This window comes from Hibiscus syriacus, unplaced genomic scaffold (assembly GCF_006381635.1).
Source record: "Hibiscus syriacus cultivar Baekdansim isolate YM2019G1 unplaced genomic scaffold, ASM638163v2 tig00110777_pilon, whole genome shotgun sequence".
Taxonomy (NCBI): domain Eukaryota; kingdom Viridiplantae; phylum Streptophyta; class Magnoliopsida; order Malvales; family Malvaceae; genus Hibiscus; species Hibiscus syriacus.
The window spans coordinates 979,107-989,556 of record NW_024062858.1 but is presented as its reverse complement, the minus strand read 5'-3'; the positions used below and the strand labels follow the sequence as shown (position 1 = coordinate 989,556).

Below are 10,450 nucleotides of genomic sequence, written 5' to 3'. Positions count from 1 at the left end.
TTGTAGTAAAATTTACCGGCTGTATAACCTAACATTCCCAAAATGACGAAAATGTCCAGAAATGGTAAATACAGAAACGAATTTAATTAGGAATTACGGAGGCAAATTAATTAGTCAGTGATAATAATCATTAACTACCGGTGTTGGTGTAAGTCAAAGGGAGAGGGGACTGACTGACCCGAGTGTCCTGTGTCACGTGACCTGCAGCTCTCTTATTTCAAGATTAAATATTTTTTTGTCCTAGTCAGCACCCTTCCCCCTTTGGATCTTTCTGTTTTCCGCCGGATTCTCCTAATCGCCGATTGGTTCCGTCCTTTCCATTTTTCTAAAAAAGGTAAATTTTTTTAATCGCCACTTATTATCACAATTCAATTCTGGTTATTAACTATTTTCTTTAAAAATCATATATAATATTTTATTTTAATCAATCATCATTAAATATTGACGATGATGCTAAAAAAAATTATATCATTAATTTTATATATTTTTTACGACGGATAATCATATAAAATCAAAATATAAAATTATATAATTAAAAAAATTAGATGAATAAATACTTAGTTTACCCTTTTAAAGAATAACCTCCACTCAATTACAGCGTGTCCTATAAATTACCTCAACTTTCGTTGTATGCCTCATATATCTGCTTCATCTCTCTCTCTCTCTCTCTCCTCTCTTCCTCGCTCTTTTTTTCCATTTCTCTTTAAGAATTTACTTCCTTTATGTTTTGTATAGAAAGAAAGTGGTGCATATCATCAAAAATCATCTTGGATTCTTAGTTTCTTTTAGTACTTGGTTTTTGAAGTTACCCAAAATGGCAAATCTGTGCTCCGTTAAGTGACTGAGAAAAAGCACTGTCTGGTGTTTTCCTTTTATCCTCTGTGCTCCGCTCTCTTGAGTACTGGTTTTTTTATATGCTTTTGAGTAAGGTTTTCAACAAATAAGTGGTGAGTCTCTCTTCACCTTAACGTGCTCTTTTGCTCAGCTTTCTTTTAACACCCTTTATTCTTCTCGTGTCTAGTCTCAAAGTGATACAAGTTGAATCACTGGAAAAAATGGATCATTGTTCAGTTTCTACAATCAAATACACACAGCACCGCAATCAAACCAAGCTCCGTACACAATTGTTAAATCCGAGGCTTAAAAACCTGCCGGAAATGAATCCTCGGATTGTTCGGATTTCAGTTACTGATGCTGACGCCACTGATTCCTCCAGCGACGAAGAGGAAGGAACAACCCGACCTCGAAACAGAGTGAAGAAATTCGTCAAAGAGATAACTATCGATTCATCATGTCCATCGCAAAACGATGTCGTTCTGAGAAGTAAGCCGTCGACGTCCTTGAAGAATTGTCGGAAAAGGCCGGCGGAAAAAGATAAAGCGTCCGCCAAAGTACCGGCCGGGAAGAAATTCAGAGGAGTGAGACAACGGCCTTGGGGGAAATGGGCGGCTGAATCAGGGACCCGCTAAGACGTGTACGGTTATGGTTGGGTACTTATGATACAGCCGAAGAAGCAGCAATGGTGTACGACAACGCGGCTATTCAACTACGTGGTCCCGACGCGCTCACGAACTTTACCACTCCTCACCATAAATTAGTTGAGGACAAAAACAGCCAAAAACCGTTATCCAGCTCAGAGTACAACTCCGTCGAAGAATCTCACAACACCACCACCAACCTCTGCTCCCCGACCTCCGTTCTCCGTTTTCGTTCGCTTTCAACCGACGAAGTCGAGAGCGAACCTCGAGATGTTCTTGACGAGTCTTGCTGCATATCCGGCGAAAAGTCACCGGATTCCTCCGACGATCCATTTTGTATTCCGAGCGACATATTCAGTTCGGTTCCGGATTTGTTCGACGACAATACGAGTTTACACGAAAGTTTTATGAAAGACGATTTCGGGAGTGGTTTTTTCAGTTCGAGTGGGGATTTGGAGTTTGAATTTGGGAGCTTCTCGAGTTGGCAACGTGTCGATGATCATTTCCAAGACATCGGGGATTTGTTCGGGTCGGATCCTCTGTTAGCCATTTGAGGGAGTGGTCTCTTGGTTTTGCTCGTGTAATGCCGGTTTTACGGCAAGTTTTGACTCGGCGGGAACTGAAAATATCGGCAGTTTTCCCCTTTTTTTAATTTTGTTTATTTTTATATTTTCTGTTAATTAAGAGTGTTAAACATTTCCGTGACGGAGGAGTTTGAATACGTGTTTTATGATGCTAAATGATTTTATGGTTGCACGTGATAAAGAGCATTTCAATTCAAAAGGTTATGTTGTTTTACTTTCATTTTTTCCCTCTTCAACCAATTCTAAAGTCTTTTTCTTTTAGAATTTAAATTCTTATTATTTGCAGCCAAACTCAAGTAAAAGAAATGTTGGATAAAGTATACAAATGATCTTTTTACTATATGTTACTATTTTATTGAGTTATTTGACTACTAAAAGTTATAAAATGATCAACGACTTATTCATTATGTTTGAAACTCGTTATTTTTTTGTTAAAAAATTAATGATTGTTTGAGCTGGATGTTAACGTGATGGTTAAGATATGATAGTCATTTGAGATTATGAGATCAAATTTTATCATATCTCAATCAATTAGCAGGTTAACATCCAGGTCAGATTGTCGTTAACTTTTTAATAAAAAAATGACAAGTTTGAAATATAATGAATATTTGAGTAATCATTTTATAACTTTTAATAGTTGAGAGACTCAACAAAACAACTCCCTATAATCGGAAGACCATTTTATAATTTTTTAATAACGAAATAGTATATTATAACTAGATGACCATTACCCAAAATTGTTTAATCTCAAATAAATCAAGGATTTGGAAAATGATAAGTACGAGTGTATTCGGTTAATTTTGTTTTTATAGAAAGATTAACTTAATCATATTATGTAGTTTTTCAAAAATAAATCCAAATCAAATGACATAAAGATAAAAACAAATTGGTTCGGTTTGGTTTGATTCAATTCAGTTTTACGATCTTCGAGTGTTCACCTGAATAAATGGATTTCATATAAAATATTGGAATTTAACCAAATTATAAAAGTATATGTCTAAATTCATCAAATGATCTTAATAATTAAAGGGAATGTTGTTCTTCTTAGAAGTATGTGTTCAAGAAGTTGCATCTGTTGAGTTTGTGTGCATTATTAATGGTTAAGAAAAATTCTGAATATATACTATCTTATAATCACTCCAAATTATTCAGTATATATATATATATATACACACCTAAATCGAATTAAAATCGAATCGTAAAATAAAAAACCTAAACCAAATTGAATCGTTAAATAAGTTTTTCAGTCTTCTCACTTCCTAATAACAAGATGAGGAGAAAAAACGAAAGGGGTGGCGCCTGGGCGTGGAAGCTCGTCCCCCTCCACCATATTGGCGGTTTCATGTTCTGAGTCCCTTTCTCCTAGTGTTTGTCTGTTGGTGAAATTTAGCAAATCAAAGTTGTTCATAATTTTCTTTGGGCCAAAATTGAGCATCAATGCTCATGATGTGGGCTTCTGGGAAATTACTCAAAACCCTTTTCAAGTTGTAGAACACAACATTTAATTGATTGATCAATGCTTCTTCTTCATCTGAAAACAGAGTTCAATCCTTCTCTTCCCAATTCAGAAGGAAACGTAATGGTTTTTGCAAGCAAATTCACAGGTAAAATTAATCCCTGAATCAGTTTTAAAATGTTCTGATGAAATGCATCAAAATTGTGGTCCAATGACAAAATTGGAGTACAAATGTCACAAGACTTTGGCAACATTAGAACTCAACCATGCAGCAGCAGCAGCAGCAGAGAGAAGAAATTCCTCCTGGCTTTCACCATCCCTAATGCTAAATCCAACAACACAATAACTAATGTTTGCAGGCACTCAAACAAAAAAAAGCTGAAAATCTTAATAAATAAAACTTGTCATTATTCTGTCACTACCTCATACCCTAATGTCATTATTTTGTTGTGACCCTTGTTCATATATATATATATATGGGATGATAACCATAATGATCTTATTCGGTTGATAGGTACACTAAAAATTGCTATAAAAAAAAAGACTGTCCATTGTTCCCATATGTAATGGGATAAGGGGAGGTAAGATAATAGGCTGCCCCCAACACTAGGTTGAGAGTAGCTTCCGTAGGAGACCTCCGAATTATGAAATGCCTTTCATGGGACTCGATCTCACAACCTCAAGATTAAGAACTTGTGCTCTACCAACTGAGCTGGATGGTAACAACCTTTGTTCGTGAACGACCCTCTACAATACAAAAACACTGGTCACAATTTTATGTTCAAATTAGGAGTGAATGCTCATGACCGAATTTTTTTCTTCATTTATATATATATGTTTATGGGGTTTCTAGTCTCATTTGCGTTGCATTGTCCTTAACTTGGATCTGGTGTTGGGATTATCAAAATGGGAGAAAAGAGGTAATTTTCTGGTAGATTTTGGCCGATTAGGAGATGATAGATTTGCAGGCTTTTTTTAGGGCACAACCTATTGGGGGAGAGCCCTACAACTAAGATTTATTGGCCTCTTTGCTTTCCCCCAATTGATGAATAAAGACAGTAAAAGTCCTTAAAGCCGTGGGTCATTTTCTTCATAATCTGTAAAGGGTTATTGGATTAAACTTTAATTTGGAATTAAAAAAGAGACCTTTAGCAGCAAAGCACTAACAAATTTCTGCATGCACTTGTTGCAAACAAAATACAAAAAGAAAACCCCCAGATTTTCTTTTTCTCTTTTCTCAAGAAAAAGAAGGGAAAAAACCAGAGGGCGTTCCATATTGTCTGTTGCTATCCATTAAAGAAAGCATCGGTCTTTGAAGCACAAAATTCCAAAACTTTTAGTGTAAAAAAAACCAGAAGATTTTTCCTCTTGTTCTTCTTCGGGTCTTAGAAATGAAACTCAAATCATGGCCGTACACGTAATGTCAGGCTAACGGTTGTTCCATCTCCTCGTTCAGTGCAAGTCGTGCAACTGGGCCAGGCGTCCCTGGTCCTGAACCCCTTCTCCATTGTTTTTTCCTGTGAAGGTTCGGCTGTCATCAGACTGTGGTCCAATCAAAAATTTAAATAACAGCCTGTTATTAAAATAACAATCTTTATACAGTGATATATTTTTAAAAGAAAAAAAAAACCGCTATATAGTGATAGCGATGCTGTTTTAAATTGTCATTATATGACCTCATATGTAACACCATAAATAATCCTTAACAACTCCTTAAATTTATAAAATAGCATTTGTAATTCTGAAAATTTCAGTTTTGATCCTCAAATAGTGTGAAAAAATTTTAACCTCAAAATTGGAATGTGACAGCATATACGTAATGACTGTAATAACACGTTTTATATCTATAATTAGAATAAATATAATGCAACCGAAAACATAACTACAATATAATTTAAATTCTTGAGCCCAATTATCCTTCCCATGTCGCCAGCCTGATTTGGAGCTTCCATTTTGGATAACTGCAGTGTTTCCACATAAGTATGATGGCCCATCATTTACTGGGCTTCTTCCTATTGGATTCCATATATTTGAGTTTTCTCGAGTCTTTAATGCCCTATAAATTGTGCTGGTGAACAATATTCACAACTTGTACCAGAATGTGATAAGTCTTGTAGACAATTGAGTATGAACAAAATGATTTTATTGGTTAAAATGTTTATTATTATTTTTTAGAGATAATGAGTTTGAGTATGTCGTTTGTAAGAATAATTAAGTATTTATTGTCAGATGATTGAAAATCTTTTAAATAGATACTACCTTGTAATTACTCCAGACTAATAGATTTTTTTAGACAATTAAAATTAAACTTTTTATTTAGATTTTTATTATTATAATTCTATTGAAATTTTATTACAAATACAAGTAATTTTATGTACACGTTTTCCTTATCACCTTTATATAATAATACTTTAACTCTATTTTTATTTATATACATGCGAAATTTTGATTATATTATTTTTATTTATTTATTTCAATCAATGTGTATTTTTTATTTAATTTTTTATAATATCAACTTATACTACCAAAACTGAAAATTTACTCTCCTTTTTTGTTGACAATGGTTCGGAGCTCTTCCTAATTCACAGGCCCATCAGTTAGCATATAAGTTTGTTAGTGAAAAAAGCCTAAAGATACCCCAACTCGGACTGGAGTCTATGGCCCTAATATTGAAAGGAGAGAGAGCCGAAACTGAATTTCGAAAAGAAAAAAATTATTAGTTTAGTGATTATAAGATAATATATATTTAAAATATTTTTAATTATTTGATAATAAATACACAAACACCTTTACAAATGTCGTACTTAACTCGATACCTTTAAAAAACAATCATCTCTTTAATCATTATGATTACTTAACTCGTATTGAATTTAAGAATTTGAATAACTCATTCTCCAAATTAAAAGTTAAATCTAACCAAATTCCAATGTTTCAATCAGTCATTCTCCATACTACAAGCTAAATCAAACCATTTCAATATTGTTTAACATTTGACAATTTTATTTATAGTTGAAGAGTTAAATAAGATATTATTTATTATATTATCCTCTTCACTACAATAAAGACATCTAATGTACGTTGAACATTTTGTATAATGATCTTTTTATAAATTTTGAAAATTTAGTGACCGAGAAGATGATTTTAATTTAGTTTAGTTTAGGGATCATTTGTATACTATATCATTATATATATATATCATATTCTTTAATTTAAACGATTAGATTAACCGTTATAGTGGTTATTGAATTTTCCTAATCGCTAAGATTAATCATTACTAACACTTTACAAGTTAACTTGTAACCTATTGTAATTTTTTTCACATAGTTATTACTTCTCGTAAGCATAATGAAACTATATTTCCAATACATATTATATTAAAATTTTCAGGAAAAAATACTTAATTAGAGAGATTTTAAATACAAACTCTATACTTTTTTGAAGGGAATGCCAACTGTATTTATTAAGAGAGATAATTCTTACAAAGAAAAAATAAATAGCATAAGAAAGGAAAACTAAAGAGTTTGATAAAGCAGAATGGAAACAATATATCTCTCCAGGGAAGAAACAGTCCGACCGAGCCAAACTCCAATCGAGAAAATGACAATGAACACATAAGTTGGAGTGACAGAATATCGGGGGCAGGGGGGGATAAGAGATTGAACCCCCAAGTTGGAATCAAAGACCCTGTCAAGCTAGATTTAAAGAGGGTCAAGTGCTCGCCTATCGACCGTCAAAGAGAAGCTGTTAACGGTGGAGCTTCCCCAATCCGATACCTGTCATACGAACTCTATACTTGATATAAGAAAATTAAAAAAAATACATAATGATATTACATAGTAATTAGTATTCTACATACTACATACAATCAAATATCATATTTATCAAATTACAAAGTTCAACACGTAATAATAGTTCAATATACTATCAAAGTTTCAAACACAAATTTTTTTTTTTTGGTAACGAGAGATATTATTTTAGGTCTCGTTAAAAATAGTTAAATCTATTTGGAAGAAAAGAGTACCCATCATAATATTACAACAACAAAGCATTCAAGAAAATCTCAACAAAACAAACCGAGAAGCTAACAACTTAAATGGCAGAACAAACAAAACATACAAACAACAAACTATCATCAAAACACTTCAGGGACATCACGCTCATTAACAGTAGAAATAATTATTCCATCAGCATGCAGCAACTCAAAGATTAATTGATGGTTAATCAATTGTCAAATATTAACAGTAAAATAATTAACTCAAAGATATTTAACAAACAGAAAACAACCATTATACTTTTACTTCCCTTAAAAATATATCTATAATTTAATAATGATTAATTGATGGTTAATCAATTGTCAAAATTCACAATTGTAACCATTAATAATTATTTTTGACACTTCGATTAATCGAAATTGTTTAGTATTAACTATTCAATAAGTTAATCTGTAAAATGTAATAGTTACCCAATTAACGATTATGATTAACAAGTATTGCTTAATTTGCACACCCCTAGAGGTAACTGCATAGGATGCTCCAAACTATTACCTTCGCTCTAAATTGATCCATAAACTTTAAATTTTTTTATATCAGGCCTAAATTATGACTTCAATTTTAAATTAGTCATTAAATTTTAAAATATTTTATATCAATCCTCAAACTATCAGTATCATTCTCTTTTGACCATTCTATTAATGTGTTGTTAACTCTATTAGTTAAAAAAATTAATTTATTTTTGAAGGTATTGAGAGTTGAACCTGTGATTTAATTTTTTTAGGACCTTCAAAAATGAATTATTTTTTAGGTCACATGTTCAGGCCTAAATTATGACTTCAATTTTAAATTAGTCATTAAACTTTAAAACATTTTATATCAATCCTCAAACTATCATTATCATTCTATTTTGACCATTCTATTATTGTGTTGTTAACTCTATTAATTAAAAAATTAATTTATTTTTAAAGGTTGTGAGAGTTGAACTTGTGATCTAAAAAAAAATTTTAGGACCTTCAAAAATGAATTTTTTCAGGTCACATGTTCAATTCCCAAAACTATAAAAAATAAATTATATTTTTTAGAATGTTCAGTTCCCAAGACCTTCAAAAACCAATAGAGTTAAACACACATTAACGGAAGGATCGAAATGGAATGATACCAATAGTTTAAGGATTGGTATAAAACATTTTAAAATTTATGTACCAATTTAGAATGGGTCATTGTTTGATGACTAGTATAGAATGTTATAAAGTTTAGAGACCAATTTATAATTAAAGTCATAAGGATTGGTATATAACATTTTAAAATTTATGTACCAATTTAAAATGGGTCATTGTTGGATGACTAGTATAGAATGTTGTAAAGTTTTAGAGACCAATTTATAATTAAATTTGTGGTTTGGGGAACTCCTACGAAATTAATTCATATTATAAAAGGAAAATATCCTCCGATTCCAGAAAGACGTCAGCGGTTATCAAAGACTGAATCATATTGATATACTTGGTCCGAAAAAGGAAAAAAAAGGTACAAGTGTCCTTCTAAAAGTCAACAGTGTGTTCAATTTTAAATTATTTTCCAACGTTATAAGAATTAAACTGTTGATTTTTACAAAGTTCTAAGGATCTTTAAAAATAAAGTGATTTTTAAGTCACATCTCCAATTTCTAATAACATAAAAATATAAATTAATTTTCTTAAAAAATCGAAAGTTCACTTGCTTATACTTTTAAAAATTAATAGACTTAACGATATGTTAATAAAAAGATCAAAATGTAATAATACCGATATTTTAAAACTGATATAAAATAATTTAAAGTTTAAGGACTAATTTAGAATGAGTAATCATTTGATGACTGATATAAAATGTTATAAAATTTAGGGACCAATGTATAACTAAAGTCATAATTTGGGACCTCCTACGAAATTAACTAAAGACGTCAAGGACTCAAATCCTTGCTCCAAAAAAAGGAAGAAAAGTGCAAGTGTCCTTCTCAATGTCAACAGTTGTGTTTTCTTGATGATTCAGAAACCTTATATATGGCCATGTGACTGTGATCCCTTCCCAAATGCAACAAGTGTCGAAGGAAAGGTTAATTCAGATCTCTAATTGCTTTGCGTTTGTTTTTATTCAACACTTCGAAGCAAAGCTCCACAGATTCTCTCTCTGGGGCAACCTCTGGTTCTGTGAACACAAATCCAAAGTTCGAGGCTTTTTAGTTTTTCGTACTAAACAGGTATTACCCATTATTCATTACAATGAAATCTTTGTGTTTTCCCTTTGTTTCTGTTGATTTCCTCAAATAATTTTTTTTCCTTTCCCTCTGTTTCTTGTTGTTGTTCTTGAATATTTATTGACGTAGCATCTGAATTCCGGATGAATGGATTAGCAATAGATATGAACGTGTCCTTTATTTTGTTTTGTTTTGGAGGGTTATTTAATCCTAAACTGTTTTACATTTTGTTGTATAGGTGCTTATTATTATTTTTATTCTTTCCAGTAGATCTTATAAAAACATTGAAAACTTAAATTTTTGGAGAAAGATGATGATGGTTTTGTGGGATCAAGCATTAGCGAAACTCCACTTTAAGCGGTTTGGAATTATTCTTTGTTTTAGAGTGGTTTTCTTAAAGGTACTTTAGGACAATATTCTACATATCAAACTTGCGGCTAAGCTCAGTAACCATAAAAAAACAAAAAGAGATCCGATCCGTGATCGCACTTCTAGCCATTTTAATGGGTGTAAGAGATTGAAGCAAATTTACTTTTCTTTAAGTAGAACAAAGTGAAAGAAAAAGGGGACTTTTCTTTTGTTGTCAGGTGGCTTATTTGCAAAGTAATGATCTTAGTGGTGTGTAGCCTTCGTGGGTTGTCACTAAAAAGCACCTTTTTGTAAGATTCTGATGTTTCACAAGCTATATATCTCATTGCAGGAACGAAGAT

General features: G+C 32.0%; 1 pseudogene; it reads left to right on the top strand.

The window, feature by feature from the left end:
* Positions 1-721: 721 nt before the first annotated feature.
* LOC120139889 lies at positions 722-2,239 on the top strand (annotated as a pseudogene).
* Positions 2,240-10,450: the final 8,211 nt, after the last annotated feature.